The sequence below is a fragment of the Podarcis cretensis genome (assembly GCF_951804945.1).
Source record: "Podarcis cretensis genome assembly, chromosome: 11".
NCBI classification, from domain to species: Eukaryota; Metazoa; Chordata; class Lepidosauria; order Squamata; family Lacertidae; genus Podarcis; species Podarcis cretensis.
In genome coordinates this window covers 25,472,213-25,487,600 of record NC_137180.1, presented here as the reverse complement: position 1 = coordinate 25,487,600, position 15,388 = coordinate 25,472,213, and positions in this window count along the sequence as shown.

Genomic DNA, 15,388 nt, shown 5'->3' with positions numbered 1-15,388 from the left:
GTAAAACAATCTAGTTCCCTTTGGAAGCAAAGTTAAACCCCTTACTGGACTCATACAGATTGGTTGTGGAGAGTAAGCCCCTTTGAAGTTGCCATCTGATGTCATAATGATATCATGTGACTGACAGGGAATTTCAGCCCACCAGTCAAGTAGCCCATGGGATAGATGAGGAACTGATCCAACAGGCTGAAAATCAACTTAAATCAAACTCCAAGCTGTAACTGCATATTGGCAGAGAAATGAGAGCTGGAGCAAAAGTTGAGTGGGGAAAACCCTATTATGGCCTAGGGTCCAAATATTCCCACTTGTAGGGGGGGGGGATAGTAGAGTTTCAAAATGAGGATGTGGCAGAATATGTGGTACAATGCTAACAACTTACTATTGTGGAAATAGTGAAATGGAAAAAGACCGAAAAAAGCAAAAGACTGTGGACAACTGCCAAAGGGAAGTAGGTTTTGGTGGTGGAGAACAATTGATAAAAACAGAAACACTGTGTACAGGTAGCTACAGGTAGATAACATAGGCAACCAGAATAAAAGCCAAGCTGGTAATATGTTATATTGCTATAGCTGTGCTGGCCTGCACTGATTGACAACGAATTTCACCAGTGACCAAACGTATGGCATGTCAAGCTAGCATAAACTTTAAAGGAAGCAATTCTTATTGCACGTCAGCTGGTCATCTGTACTTTCCAGTCAATTTCAATTATTGTTTATGTATTTCGTTCTTCCTGCTAGCCCAGGATAGCAAACAAGAGATCAAACCATAAAAGAAATCTTAAGAACAATTCCAGCCAAGATGCAGATTTTGGATAATTTTGGAAGGTGAACCACATTAGGAAGCTGGGATGCTAAATTGGCTATACATTTGCTGAGCAGCTTTGCAGAGCACTATAGAAGTCAAGCCCTTAAAGCTATTGGAAGAGGTAATGGAAGTGCTGGGAAGTGCTGGGAATAGGGTCACAGTGGGCATTCATTAAAAGGTTACCTTTCGCCTCTCTAACCTTCTCCACCTGCAAAATTCTCCCTTTTTTCCATAGGTTTACATTTGCCAAATAACAGCATAAACTGACAAATGTAATTTTTCGATATGCCCACAGCCCACCTATATGTCCTACAGGTGTCACTATGACCACAGCATTTGCATCCAACATAATTATATGTCTCATCCTTCTTCCAAAAGCAAAAACTCAGCTCAAATTAGCTGCTCCAGCCATAAAACTACACTTTCCCTTAAGTGACTGCTGTAGGCTCATTGATCATCCCAGTTTTGTTTTGTGTTGTTTTCCCAAGAGGGGAAGTACTTGAAAGATGGCTCTCAGAGTTTTATGATCGCTTAGATCTGAATGCCTGAATGCAGAGGATCACAATCAGGGACAAGGGCTGATTAGCACAGCCTTAATATCACTGTTGCTGCTCGGAGCAGCATGTTTTCTCCAACTTCTTAACCCACCTTCCTACCCAACAGATAAGCTGGCAGAACACATCACTCTAGTCTTAAAACAGCTGCAGTGACTTCTCATCTGCATCCAAACATAATTCAAAGTGCTGAGCTTGATCTTCATAAAGCTTGCCATAGCCTGGAGTCACTGTACCTCAAGGACTATCTGCCCCATTTAGGATTGTTTGTTGTTGTTGTTGTTGTTTGTATTTCTGAAAACCTTGAACAAATACCAGGTATGCTGATTGGGTTTCTACTGAAACGATCTTTAGGCACTAGGAAAGCTGAGTAAAGCAACTGCATAAATCACAGGGATGTACTCGTGAATCTGCTACTCTTGTAACCTCTCTATGCAATGCAGTAACCTGGAATATCAGGGTTTTACATCACACAGGGATGTGGTTCTGTACAGAAGCAAGCACCTCGATTCAGATGGTTACTCTCCATTGTGGAAAGTCCAGGGACAAGGAGCGGGGGCAGAACTAGCACACTCATCACAATGTTTCCTTATTGTGATTTTTTAAAACCAAGTTTCCAAAACACCTGAGTTAGGTTTAAATGTATCACCTTCCCATTGGTGTAGGTGCAGCAATAAATAACTAAACAAACAAAACTGCAGTGTGATGCATATAAATATGTGCAAGCATTTTCCAGTTGGAGATTACTTCTTTATTGGACAGGAAGTATGTGAGGATACAGGAGGCGTGTGCTGAAATTCCTCTTTAGTGAGAAACTCACATGAGATGGGATCCAGAGATGGGTGTGTGGCTGTCTCACTAACTCATATTCTACCCCCAGTAGGGTTTGGGAAGTAATTCTATTTGGTTCACAGTAAAATGTGAACCTATCTAATTCAAAACAACACACACACCCAAATGTAGCTGTTATTTGAAATCCACATACGTTGCTTGCATTGAGGGCAAGTGTACACAAAATGTACATATTGGTGAAAATAGCATGTCAAAAGGCATCAGATCCTACAAAATTCCATTAAAATGTGTATGGTAGGAGAACTAAAATGCTAACTTTTTTTTTTAAAAAAAAAAAAAGATCAAGCTGATATGGAAATGTGCTAAACCAAATTTAAGACTGGAAAAACGAGAAACTGAAATTGACAAGATTTGTCCATCCCAAACCACCTGCAGGGTAATTTGTTTAGTGGCCTTGGAAACAGGTTCCATACAACTTCTGCTCTGCATAAAAGCAATTTCAAGTTGCACTGAGTATTTTTTAAGCTTTTGGCTCCTGATTTTGTCTAGTAAAAACAGCAGCTTTTGATAAACCTCCCTGGAAACTGTTAGCAGGTATTGTTTATTATTACCATGCAAGAGGTCGAACCTAGTGCAGCCCACTTATCAAAGGCTGAAGTGTTTCCTAATCACTTTAAAAGGTTCTAATCCATGCCCATACCTCTTATTTCTCTGCCCAGCATTACATATTAAACACTGGCCGGAAAAACCAAACAAGCGTTGCTAAAAATAAATTCTGAAGAACCTCATTTCACATATTCAACTGAGGTTATTTTAAAAGTGGAATCTTTTCTTCCCTTGAAAATTTCAGTGAGCCAAGACATCTGCTTATTTAACTTATATGCAGAATTCATCATGCGAAAGGCTGGGCTGGATGAATCCCTAGCCGGAATTAAGATTGCCGGAAGAAATATCAACAACCTCAGATATGCAGATGACACAACCTTGATGGCAGAAAGTGAGGAGGAATTAAAGAACCTTTTATTGAGGGTGAAAGAGGAGAGTGCAAAATATGGTCTGAAGCTCAACATCAAAAAAACGAAGATCATGGCTACTGGTCCCATCACCTCCTGGCAAATAGAAGGGGAAGAAATGGAGGCAGTGAGAGATTTTACTTCTTGGGCTCCATGATCACTGCAGATGGTGACAGCAGCCACGAAATTAAAAGACGCCTGCTTCTTGGGAGAAGGGCAATGACAGGCCTAGACAGCATCTTGAGAAGTAGAGACATCACCTTGCCAACAAAGGTCCGTATAGTTAAAGCTATGGTTTTCCCAGTAGTGATGTATGGAAGTGAGAGCTGGACCATAAAGAAGGCTGATCGCCGAAGAATTGATGCTTTTGAATTATGGTGCTGGAGGAGACTCTTGAGAGTCCCATGGACTGCAAGAAAATCAAACCTCTCCATTCTGAAGGAAATCAGCCCTGAGTGCTCACTGGAAGGACAGATTGTGAAGCTGAGGCTCCAGTACTTTGGCCACCTCATGAGAAGAGAAGACTCCCTGGAGAAGACCCTGATGTTGGGAAAGATGGAGGGCACAAGGAGAAGGGGGCGACAGAGGACGAGATGGTTGGATAGTGTTTTCGAGGTTACCAGCATGAGTCTGACCAAGCTGCGGGGGGCAGTGGAGGACAGGAGTGCCTGGCGTGCTCTGGTCCATGGGGTCACAAAGAGTCGGACACGACTAAACGACTAAACAACAACAACAAATAACTTGCAAAGTGGAGGGGCACAAGACTGAATCTCTAGCAGCAGCAGCAGAATGGCTAGATATTACAATCGCATTACATACAGAGTTGACAATGTAAATGATTTCATAAAGTTTCCTAAAATAGGAAACCAATTGGCTTAATATTTTCTTCAACCAAGAACCCAGTTCTTGTATCTGGGATTTTTAAAAGGGAACTGCTTTACTATTAGCCCTACCCAACCATTGGGGTGAACAACTGTTGGCTTAAAATGGGGAGGGACACACATGCAAGCCCCATCTCTACCATCTCTGTGTATGCTAACTTCATTTCCATCTTTGTGAGCTGAAGAAATATTGTAACAACCTGCAGCTGAATGTGTATCCATGTAATTTTATCATTTTCTCACCACTCCAAACAACAACAACTATTTCTACTACTACTACTACTACCACTAAGCCTGCAGGAAGTTCGGCCTTACCATAAGCCTAACAAAGATTAGGATCAGTTACAGATAGGTAGCCGTGTTGGTCTGCCATAGTAAAAAATAAATAAAAAAATAAAAAAATTCAAAATAAAAAAATTAGTTGGTCTTTAAGGTGCTACTGGAAGGAATTTTTTTTATTTTGTAAAGATTAGGATGTCACCAGCATTTCACACAGTAACCACACACTTGAGATGGTAGATGATTTTGTCTACCTGGGTTCCACCATAACCAGCAAACTTTTCCTTGATGCTAAGCTGGATGTGTTTATTGTCAAGGCAGCTATTGCAATGGATCACCTCTCCAAAAGGATATGGGAGAATGTGATGCTAACAACCAATGCCAAGATGAAGATCTGCTTGTGTGCTGAGTATGCTGCTTTATGGAATGCACCGCATCAGGAAGATTTTGGGCATCAGGTGGCAGGACATGTCACGGCTTAAATCTAGCCGCTGTTTCTTTAATACAAAAGGGACTGAGTCAGCATGAGTCAGCGGCCTACAATGAATTGGCAAAGCCTGCATGACTCATGCAACCTTTCACCCAAATGTGTGTGTGTCTGTGTGTGTGCGTCTAGTGGTCATTGATTGTTCATGTGGTGGGTTGGTTGAAAGATGGTTGCGAGCTGGTTGCATTAGTATGTGTAAAGCTGTCGGTCGTGGTTGGATAAGATGATTTTTAGAATAAAAGCAGCATTCTGCAAAGTACTTTTTCTCAAGGACTTTTTGTGCCGACTAGGGTCCGAGGACCAGGCAAAGGAGGCAAAGGAGGTCAGAACCTTTTCTTTTTCAAACATTGACAGGACAGTCTCAAACCAAGGTGTGCACTCCCAAGCCCAGATTCCCAGCATGTTCACACCCCTGACTCGGAGACATCTACACTGGCTTGGTCAAGTACACAGAATGGAATATGGCAGGATCCCCAAGGATGTGCTCTATGGGGAGAGAGGCTTTATGCACCAGGCCTGTTGGCAGACCAGCTCTGCAGCACAGAGATGCCACACCACTATGAATGTGAGCTAGGAAACTTCCCAACTCAGATTTTGCCTCTCCAACATGGCTGGCTTTCCTCATGGAGCAGCCTTGAAAACAGTGTTTCTCAAACTTGGGTGTCCAGCTGTTTTCGGACTACAGTTCCTATCATCCCTGACCACTGGTCTCACCAGGATGATGGTAGTTGTAGTTCAAAAGCAGCTGGACACCCATGTTTGGACAGCACTGCTTTAAAGCAACCTCAATCTAGCCCACAAAAAATAACTGGTGAATGGTTTCAGTCTTCTTGTGTGATCTGTGTTGATTTTGTTAGAACCCCCATGGCTGAGCAATGTGTTTTGCATCTACAAAACAGGGCCACGTGCTAACTATTGCTTAATAGTTAAACCATAATTAATCTGTGTTAAGTAATCTGGATGCACTCTTGCGTAAAACACGTGAAGTGCCTTGCTGGATGAGACTGGGGTCAAGAGTTTTTCATACAAATCCTAACGACCAGTTACTGCTGACCAATAGTAGACCACAGTCTATACCTGCAGCAATGCAATGGGCCTATGAAATGCATTCCCACTTGGAGTTCCTAAACCCTGAGTGAAACAGCTTGATTCATCATGATGCTCAGTTATGTTTGTCTATGGACCTTGAGATAGGACATTAATTCAGATGCACCGAGTGCTGCACTTATTGGCTCTTACACACATCTTATTTCTAATTTTAAATGATGATTTTAATGTAGATTAGACGTTATTATTCAGCACCAATGTGAAAGTTATCCTCTTTGACTTCGCTGCTCTGTAACGTTGGGTGGCATTTCTCCTAATGAATATCTTGGCTTGGATGGAAGGCTGAATTGACTTAACCCAATTAACAAGGCTGAAGAGCCTCTCACTCCATTACTTTTCATAAAACTGAATTGCAGTTCATCTAACTTATTAAAAATGGAGACACTTTTTTGACTTTTGCATAATGGATCTAAAAAATGAAATGATTTATGTCGAGGTGAAGCAGAGAGGAAGAAGCGAGGTTTTTCAGACTACTTAGAATTCTCTAAGAGGAATGCATGTCAGTGGAACCAAAATTCAGAGTGCATTATAGCCAAGGAAATAATTTCAGTAGTTTGAAAAAGAAATTGAAAAGTTGGAAAATGTGGGATTGGTTTTTAGTTTTGCTCTCTATTCTATAATAATCATAATTTTACCAAAGTGTCCCTTGCAAACTTTGTAAAATCCTCAATATTCCCTCCCATTCTGCACTGATAGTACCTATAAAATCATGATTTCTTGTTGTAATGGCAGCTGACAATATCTGCCATACACTTCCTGTGAACTGAATAAGGATCACTGGGCACAGTTGAGAATATGTGTCTATCTGTAAGCACACACACCCTTGGATCAAGGATCAATAGGATATTAAGAACATATTACGTAAGTCAGAGATGGGGAAATGTTTTTGCCCTCGAGGTATACATAGAGTATTGGCTGGGTACTGAGGAGATGCATGCTAGTGAATGTGGACAGCACTGGTGGTAATAGTGAGCAGGGGCATTAATACACACCAAGTTTCACACTTGCACACATATTTTGACAAATGCACTCACATTCACACTAATCCATACACAGTCACACTCAGATACTATTGTCCTCCTCCACATATTTTCCCGTCAAATGCCCCAGTATCTTTTTAAGATATAGGACTCAGCTATACAGCTGCAAATATGATGTTTTAAGTGTGTTTTAACTGCATTATACAAATGTGACACTAGATGGTGAAGGTGAGCTTATGGCATATTCAATATATTTTTCAAAACACTTTTAAAAAAAGCATTTTCACATCATTTTTTATGTGTGTCTAGATTCCACCATAGACGTACAACACACATTCTGTCTCACTCTCACACGCACAAAGGCATTTGATGACAAAAACTTACTCTTGCTGACAACCATAAAATTATTAGGCGTAAGATGAAGCATTTTTTAGAGGTTTAATTGTTTTTAGATTTTTTAAAAAACAAAATTGAATAAACTTTTGTTTTATCACTTATATGTTTGCTACCCTGAGCTCCTTCAAGAAGATTTGTGGAATATCTTAATATATAATAAAACAGTGACGTTTTCATCATGTTGCAGTCTGTGTGGGTGCTAATAGGCAGTCTTGGGAACAACAGCATGATGACAAAACAGCTGGCAGGTGAGCAAGCTAGCAGCAAGGGGGACAGGTATCCCAGGCAAGTTGTATAAAGGCTGTTGTTCCCAAGACTGCCTATTAGACTGCCAGTACGTTTCCGAGCACAATTCAAAGTGTTGGTGCATACCTTTAAAGCCCTAAACGGCCTCGGTCCAGTATATCTGAAGGAGCGTCTCCTCCCCCATCGTTCTGCCCGGACACTGAGGTCCAGCTCCGAGGGCCTTCTGGCGGTTCCCTCACTGCGAGAGGCCAAGTTACAGGGAACCAGGCAGAGGGCCTTCTCGGTAGTGGCGCCCACCCTGTGGAATGCCCTCCCATCAGATGTCAAAGTGATAAACAACTACCTGACATTCAGAAGACACCTGAAGGCAGCCCTGTTCAGGGAAGCTTTTAATATGTTCCATTTTAGTGTATTTTTCATCTTTGTTGGAAGCCACCCAGAGTGGCTGGGGAAATAATAAATTATTATTATTATTATTATTATTATTATTAGGTGGGAGGTGCTTCAAAAAATGGTTTGGTAAAGCACTTTCTGAAGTGCTTCCCCCCATCTATTAAACATCACTGGAGCAATGTTCAAAGGAGGATGGGAGGAGCTTCAGAGACTCTCTGAAGTGCATCTCCTCTCCGTTAAAAGTGGTCAGAGTGAACTTTGAGGAGAGAGGGTTGAGCAGGAAAAGAGGGGCTTGGATAAGCTGGGAGGGGCTTGGATAAGCTGGGAGGGGCTTGGATAAGCTGGGAAGTTTGAATGAGCAGCGTGGAGATAAGCGAGTGTATGGGTGAGGTGTAAAGGGAGAGGGTTTGGTCGAGCATAAAGGGAAAAGGGCTAGCAGGCAGGTGGGGTTGGCGAGTGAAACTTACCAGCTAGTGTTCCTGATATGGAAAATATCATTGTCCCCAAGTAGCTATTGGGGTTATTAGTGGCATCATTTTTTTCTGCATATCCAAATTAACTTAATTTGCTCATTTATTCATCTACTTTAAATATATACTCTTATGAAACTGAAGGTTATTACAATGATCCTGCCATTGTTCTTATCAGTTTACAGTTTATCTGTAAATATTCAATAAACCATTTCCATTCTTTTATAAAAAGTTTATTATCTTGATTTCTTAGTTTTGCCATTTCTGCATATCCCATAAGTTTTTGTATCCATTCTTCCTTTGCTGGGATTTCTGCTTCTTTCCATTTTGGGGCGAGTAACATTCTTGCCGCTGTAGTAGCATACATGAATAAGTTTTTATACAGTTTAGGTAGTTCTGTCCCTATAATTCCCCAAAGAAAAGTTTCTGGGTTTGTTTGTTTTTACAAACATTATTTTAAACATCCTTTTCATTTCATTATATATCATTTCCCAATAAGCTTTAACCTTACTACAAGACCACTACATATGATAAAAAGAAACTTCTTTCTCTTTACATTTCTAACACTTATTTGATTTAGATTTATACATCTTTGCCAATTTACTCAGTATTTACCATTAATATATCATTTTCATATCATTTTCTCTTAGTCCATAACATGCTGCAGAAACAACTATCTTTTCCTTGCCACCAAGTTGATGGTTAGTTGGGAAAGGTAGGTGAGGCTCCATAGGGCCTAGAGGCCTATTAGTTGGTTATCTATGGAATATGTAAAGATCACAGGAATATTAAGTATAAACATTAAGGTAAATAATATGCATTCTAGTGAGTAAGATATGATAAATGGTCCATCTAGCTCAGTCTTGCCTGGACATGCCAACAGGATAAGCATATTATGGGGGCTAAATTTCAAAAAATCAAGTTTAAATGGGGTAAGAGGGATAGTGTGAAGTAAATGGCAGTTCTGGCTTTTTTGCATTAGCTTTGGGGAATTTGTTTGCAAAGATGAATATATCAGAGCTACATGCCTTGCCTTGTTTACCCGATAACAAGTTTATTAAATTTGTGAGGTCCATGCCTTTACACAAAATACCATAAAACATTATTAAAAAGATAAACAATAAAATTATAAAAATAAGCTAAAATTCATGCCATGCTGTCCCAGCAAAGGAAACTACCTAAAAAACCCCACCATTCAGGAAAGAAGATACAGCAACAGGTTAGGAGAGCAATGGGAGGAACCTCACCATTTCATCCAGGAACCATACCCTAGTTTTCATAGCCTTCACCACAAAGACCGCTACCACGTGAGAAATCCGTGGATCAGCGTCCACCAGTAAAAACTTTACTTGGTCCTCAGAGTTGACTATTGATTTGGGAATAGTTTGTAACATCACATCCCTGAAGGCCGAATAGATGGGACAATACAACATGTAATGTGTGAGATCCTCTTTGGTTCTCATATGACAAGGACATATACGCTGCTCTACTGGGATTTTTGCATATCTGCCTGACAGATAGGCCGTGGGAATGGTTTGAAAACGGGCCATGGTGAAAGCTCTCCGAAGGGTGGGATTGGTGATATTCGCCAAGTAATTGGCGCAGGTTTTGACTGTTTTCAGTCGGGGAAACCAGTGGGAGGACCCTGGGTTCTGTATTTTTGTGATGTCTAACAGGGCGTCTCTCTCCAGGATCCATTTCCGAGCTTTGTCCGGGCTCCACAGTTTGAGAGTATTAAACTCCGGTAGGGTGTATCTAACCAGGATCTCAGATAGGTTTTGACGCCAAGTGGTGTTCTTTTGAAGAGATACAAAGGCTTGTTTGGCCAATAAGGTGTTTGAAGTGTTTGCAAGGTTGATGTAAAATCGTAGGAATCTTAAGTGGGCCCTGGCAGACACAGAGGGTTATCCAGCCTCCACCCTCAAGAAAGCTGCCGGGGTTCCTTGAGGAAGGCCTAGAATCCTCTTGAGATAATAATTTTGCAAAATTTCAAGCCGTTCCAACAGCCTCTGGTTCCACCCCCAGAGTTCTATCCCATATAACATCTGGGGAATAGCTTTCCCAACAAAAGCTCTTAATGCCGGGATCACCAATTGTCCTCCCCGGGTATGGAAGAAACTAAGCAGGACACCAATTGTTCTTCGTGTTAGGATGGTTACAGCCTTAAAGTGGGCTAGCCAACTAGATGTAGCCTGGAATGTAACACCCAGATATTTAAAAAAAGGGCACTGTTCAATCACATGTTCGTCTAAAGACCATCTAAAAGTGTGGCGAGCTCTAGTGAACACCACAATTTTTGTTTTGTCATAGTTTATCTTTAGTGAGTTATGGGAACAGTAGGCTGCGATCCCCTCCAACATGCTGCGTAAGCCTCTTCGGGTGAGTGCCATTAAAGCCATGTCATCGGCATATAACAATATATTCAGACGTTTACCTTCGAGGGCTGGAGCCGATGACTTGTACTTTGCCATGTACTGGACAATGTCGTTTATATAAAAGTTAAAAAGAAATGGGGCTAGCAGGCATCCCTGTTTGACCCCTTTCCCCAATGGCAGTGGGTCCGTAAGAGTTCCCGATGGCCCAGTTCTGATTTTAACTGTAGTATCTGTGTGTAACTCTCTGAGAATTTTTAAAAGTCGTCTATCAATGTCCGTTTCATATAATTTTTTCCATAGTCTATCTCTACAGATTGAGTCAATGGCAGATGTCAAGTCTATGAAGGCCACAAAGAGTCTGCTCTTATACGCTTTTGAATATTTAGCTACCAGGGTCTGTAGTACCATACAGTGACCTATCGTATTGTGGCCCTTTCTAAATCCTGCCTGTTCCTGGTTGAACAGGTTAGTGTGGTCCGCCCAGTCTACCAACTTGTTTAATAAGTACCGGGCAAAGCTACATGCAAAAAAACTGTGTTGAAATTTGCACAAAATCCTGGCAAACCCCCATGCGGATTTTAAAAATAGATATACATTGCCAATTGATGGAGAAATGCAAAGAATGGAAATTAAAAATGAGAATCTGAGACAATTTAGCAGACATCCATCCCCAATAGGAACACACGTTTTTGAGATTTAGTTTCCATAGCAAGTGCTGTCTGCAAATCCTTTGACTATTTTTAACAAATTGTGTTGCTCATCTTAAAACGAAATCATTGTTGATTCATTCTTAAGGGTCTTGAATCAGCCCTAGTGAATATCAGGGTTCAATGCACTTGAAACGATACCTGACTTGCTTCAGGTTTTGTGAGAAACCTGAAAGATTTGACATCATTTCCAGAAAGTCAAAATATTGAATATCGCATAGGTGTTCCTATCTTTGGAAACACTAAAGGTTTTCAAAGGCATGCTATTATTTGATGCGCTAAATATTTCATAAGGCACTCTGCTCTTTAGTGCATGATCATCTATTTTTCCACTTCCATCTGACAACTAGCTTTCCTACTAACTCTTTCTGCTACTGAGTCTTCATAGTATTTTCTTCATTTTTACTCTGACAAAATCCTCTGCCTTACCCTTCTGTTCTCAGTATAAATACAAGGCTTTCAACCACACATTCAACTCGGCAATAGGAGAGAGGCTGTGTGCATTCTGTTATGCACCAGAGTGCAAATTAAACATGGTGTATAGGAGTCAGTGGGCAGAGGCAAATGGAGCGTGACAGTACTAATTATAGGCATAAGGAGGGTGCTAGAGAGGTTGTAAACGCTGTCTAAATTGGGACAGTCTATAGGAATGCAGGAGAGAAACCAATCAACTAACAAATTTCCCAAGTGCTCTAGCCAACAGGAAACAGATGGTTACCAGCCAGTCAGGTTGTTGATTCTCTGAGCAATTGAGAGGCAAGAGATATAAGGAAGATAAGTGTTCGCTAAGCTGGTATGCACTTCACTATAATAACTATCTTTCCTAATAAGCAACTTTTGTATTACTTAGCAGGGTTTAATAAACACCATGTGTCACATTCCTTATCATGTCTGATCTGTCGCAAAAGCAAAATGATCATAACTTTCTTTAGAAGAAGAAGTTTCAGAGAAGGTAACATAAGTGATATGCTCAGAGAATCTCTAACTCTAAAGGAATGTGATGGCTCAGCTAATTAACCTCCCCTCCCTGCTTTCATAGCTATTATCAGAGATTGCTATTAGGAATGGAGAATTAATCCAGTTTAAACAGATTTATCTGCCGAATTTGGTGGGTCCTACCCAATCTTTAGTCACATCCAACTGTCACCTGCATTGAGTGCCTGCTCATGTGTGAGTTTCTCATGCATTGTCAGGCTTTTAAAAGAAAGAATTAGTTTGACACACACATATGTATAACATATAAAAGCATCAAGCCCTATGCAGCACTGCATTTCAGAACCATGATTTTATAATTAATATAGAGGTGGCTTTTATCTTGCTATATAATAAAATTGAAAGAACATCATCACTCTTTTTTCACTAGCTGTTTCTCAAGGTTCTGAAGGCAGAAGCAGAGAGAATGAGGTTGCTCTGGGAATACAATCTGACAATCTGAGTGGAGAGAGAAACTAGTGAGTGTGGCTTAATATAGTTCTAGTCATCTAGTGATGGGCAGCAGGGAAAGAGAAGGAACTAAGGAAGAGCAAATGGAACTGGCTGGGAGGCATTGGGGAAATGAGAAGCAGGTGGGGAGGGAGATTTCTCTGTGTGGATGGTGTGTGTGTGTGTATGTGTGTGTGTGTGTGTGAGAGAGAGAGAGAATATGTGTGTGTTCTAGGCCTCTGGTGATTATGGGGGAAGAAAGCTGGAGAGGAGGAATTGGGGAGTAGTCAGGTGGAAGTGACCATGGTTAATGGGAGCATTTGCATTGCTGCAGATAAAATATCCTTGAACTGTGGTGATTCCTCTTGCCTGCCTGGATGAAGATATCTCTCTGTGTGTGGTTGTACAAAGTCACATACACTGCTCGGCCCTTTTTTTTTTTTTTTAAATGTCCTGGCTCCCTCTGTCATTGGCATATGACCCTCTGAAGGGTTATAAAAGGGATGGTGGCCTTGGGGCTGGAAAAGTTGCCCCACCTCTGCCTTAAAAGGATTCAGCTCTCTTTCTGAGAAAAACAAAAAAAATTGGAGCCTTTTGCACTTGGTTAACACACGGTTAAAAGCAATTTACCCAGGGGTTGTTACAGCTCATGGAATTGAAAGATTTGCTTTGATAATCTGTAAAAGTGTCACTTTTGTGACAGAGCTTTTTGTATGTTTTCTGCATAAACAGAGATATAATAGGCATTAGAAATGGAACTGTCAGAGGGGGAGAGCTAGAATTTGAAAAGTTGGATTTCAAGGGTCTGAGACGAAGATCCCGAGATTGTTTAAAATTCAGTTCTGATTGTTATGTAGTGCTAAGAGACCTCATATCTGTTTTACCTCAAAAAGTACTAAACCAACTAAAACGGAAATCCTTTTCTGTTCTCTAATTTCCATGTGGCTAGAGAAGTAAGACCTCCCAGTTTAGATTAATACAGAATATGAGGAACTTAGCTGAAGCAGCATGATGTGGTATATTGAAATAATGAGGGGGAAAGCAATAAGCAACACAGATGGTCTGCCTTATTCTATTCACCTTGTTTACGGTGTAGGCCTTAATTTTGTTATCAAAACAGATGTGTCCACTGTACAGAATATAACTCCCATTTCCCCTTTTCCCAAGGTTGTCATGTGGATAGATGAATAACAGATTCCTGGTATGCTCTCTAGAATCGCTGAAAACGATAAGGCTATTGCATATTATTGCTACTGGGTTGCCCACATGATTGTCATGCAAACCATCATATCTGACGTGGCCACACCTCAATAGTGCAGTAGAAGACTTTGCAATCTGCCTAACCCAGGGGCTTCTCACCCAAAAAGGTGTTCCAGTATACATGTAGCTCCCACATATGCAAAGGCTTCCACATCAATTTTATTGGTGATAACTTTGGCCATGCAGTGCTGCCTCCAGTAGAAGTCAATGGAGGTCACATGAGAGCTTTGTGTGTATGTGTAGGTGTGCCTAGAATGCAGAACTGTTAATGGAGTGCACCCTAACTGCAGTCTTGCAGGTCCTCTCTTTTATGTTTCTTTGGTGTTCTGCAAATAGTTTGTGCCTTCAGGGTACACTAATAAAAATACCTAAGACAAGCTGATATAGTGGATTTATATTTTACTGCATATGATTATCTAAAAGTACGAATACAACCCAACTCAAATTCATCATGAATCAATATTTTTCAAGGGCAACATACCAATTTCTCTCTCTCAGTGAAACTCTGGGAAAAAATGCCTTGGCAATGCAGTTCAGTGAATGTTTATCTGAAAATAAATCCCACTTATACCCTAGTAAATGTGATTAGGACTGTACCCTACATAGTCCATATTCTTATTCACCCTCATTCTTAAGCCCTTAAGTGATGCTTATGTTCTCTGCTGCCTTTGATCGGGCCCCCTATAAAGGGGTGAATTTCACCCTGAGGTAAATTGTAGGATAAATTACCATCTGCAGTGGTAATTACAACACTTGACACAAGAGATTATTTATTTGGGCTAATGTGCCTTTTGAGCATATCATGCAGATATGTTTGCGTATCATATATACAACAATCTGTTCTTCTTTGCCTGATATAATTTGATCAATCAGGGGGCCAGGAAGAGTACAGAGAGAGACTGAAGGGATTGATCAGGCTGTGAGAATAAGTCCCAGAGTAGCAAACATCTATTGCCTCTAGGTCTTGGATGTTTGCCACAGTAACTTCCATGAAAAGGAAAATAAAAATGTACCCACAGTAATTAAAATATTTTGTTAGTCTACCCACACAGATACGGGTCGATACATTTTTCCATTCCTCTATCACTGTTCTCTTCTCCAGCCCCAGTTTGCATAGCCAATCAATCTCTTTGCCTGTATGATTGATCAAAGAAATGCACAAAGTGAAGGGGGAAGCAAAGGAAAAACATAAAATGTGGCATCATTAAAATATGAGGTTAAT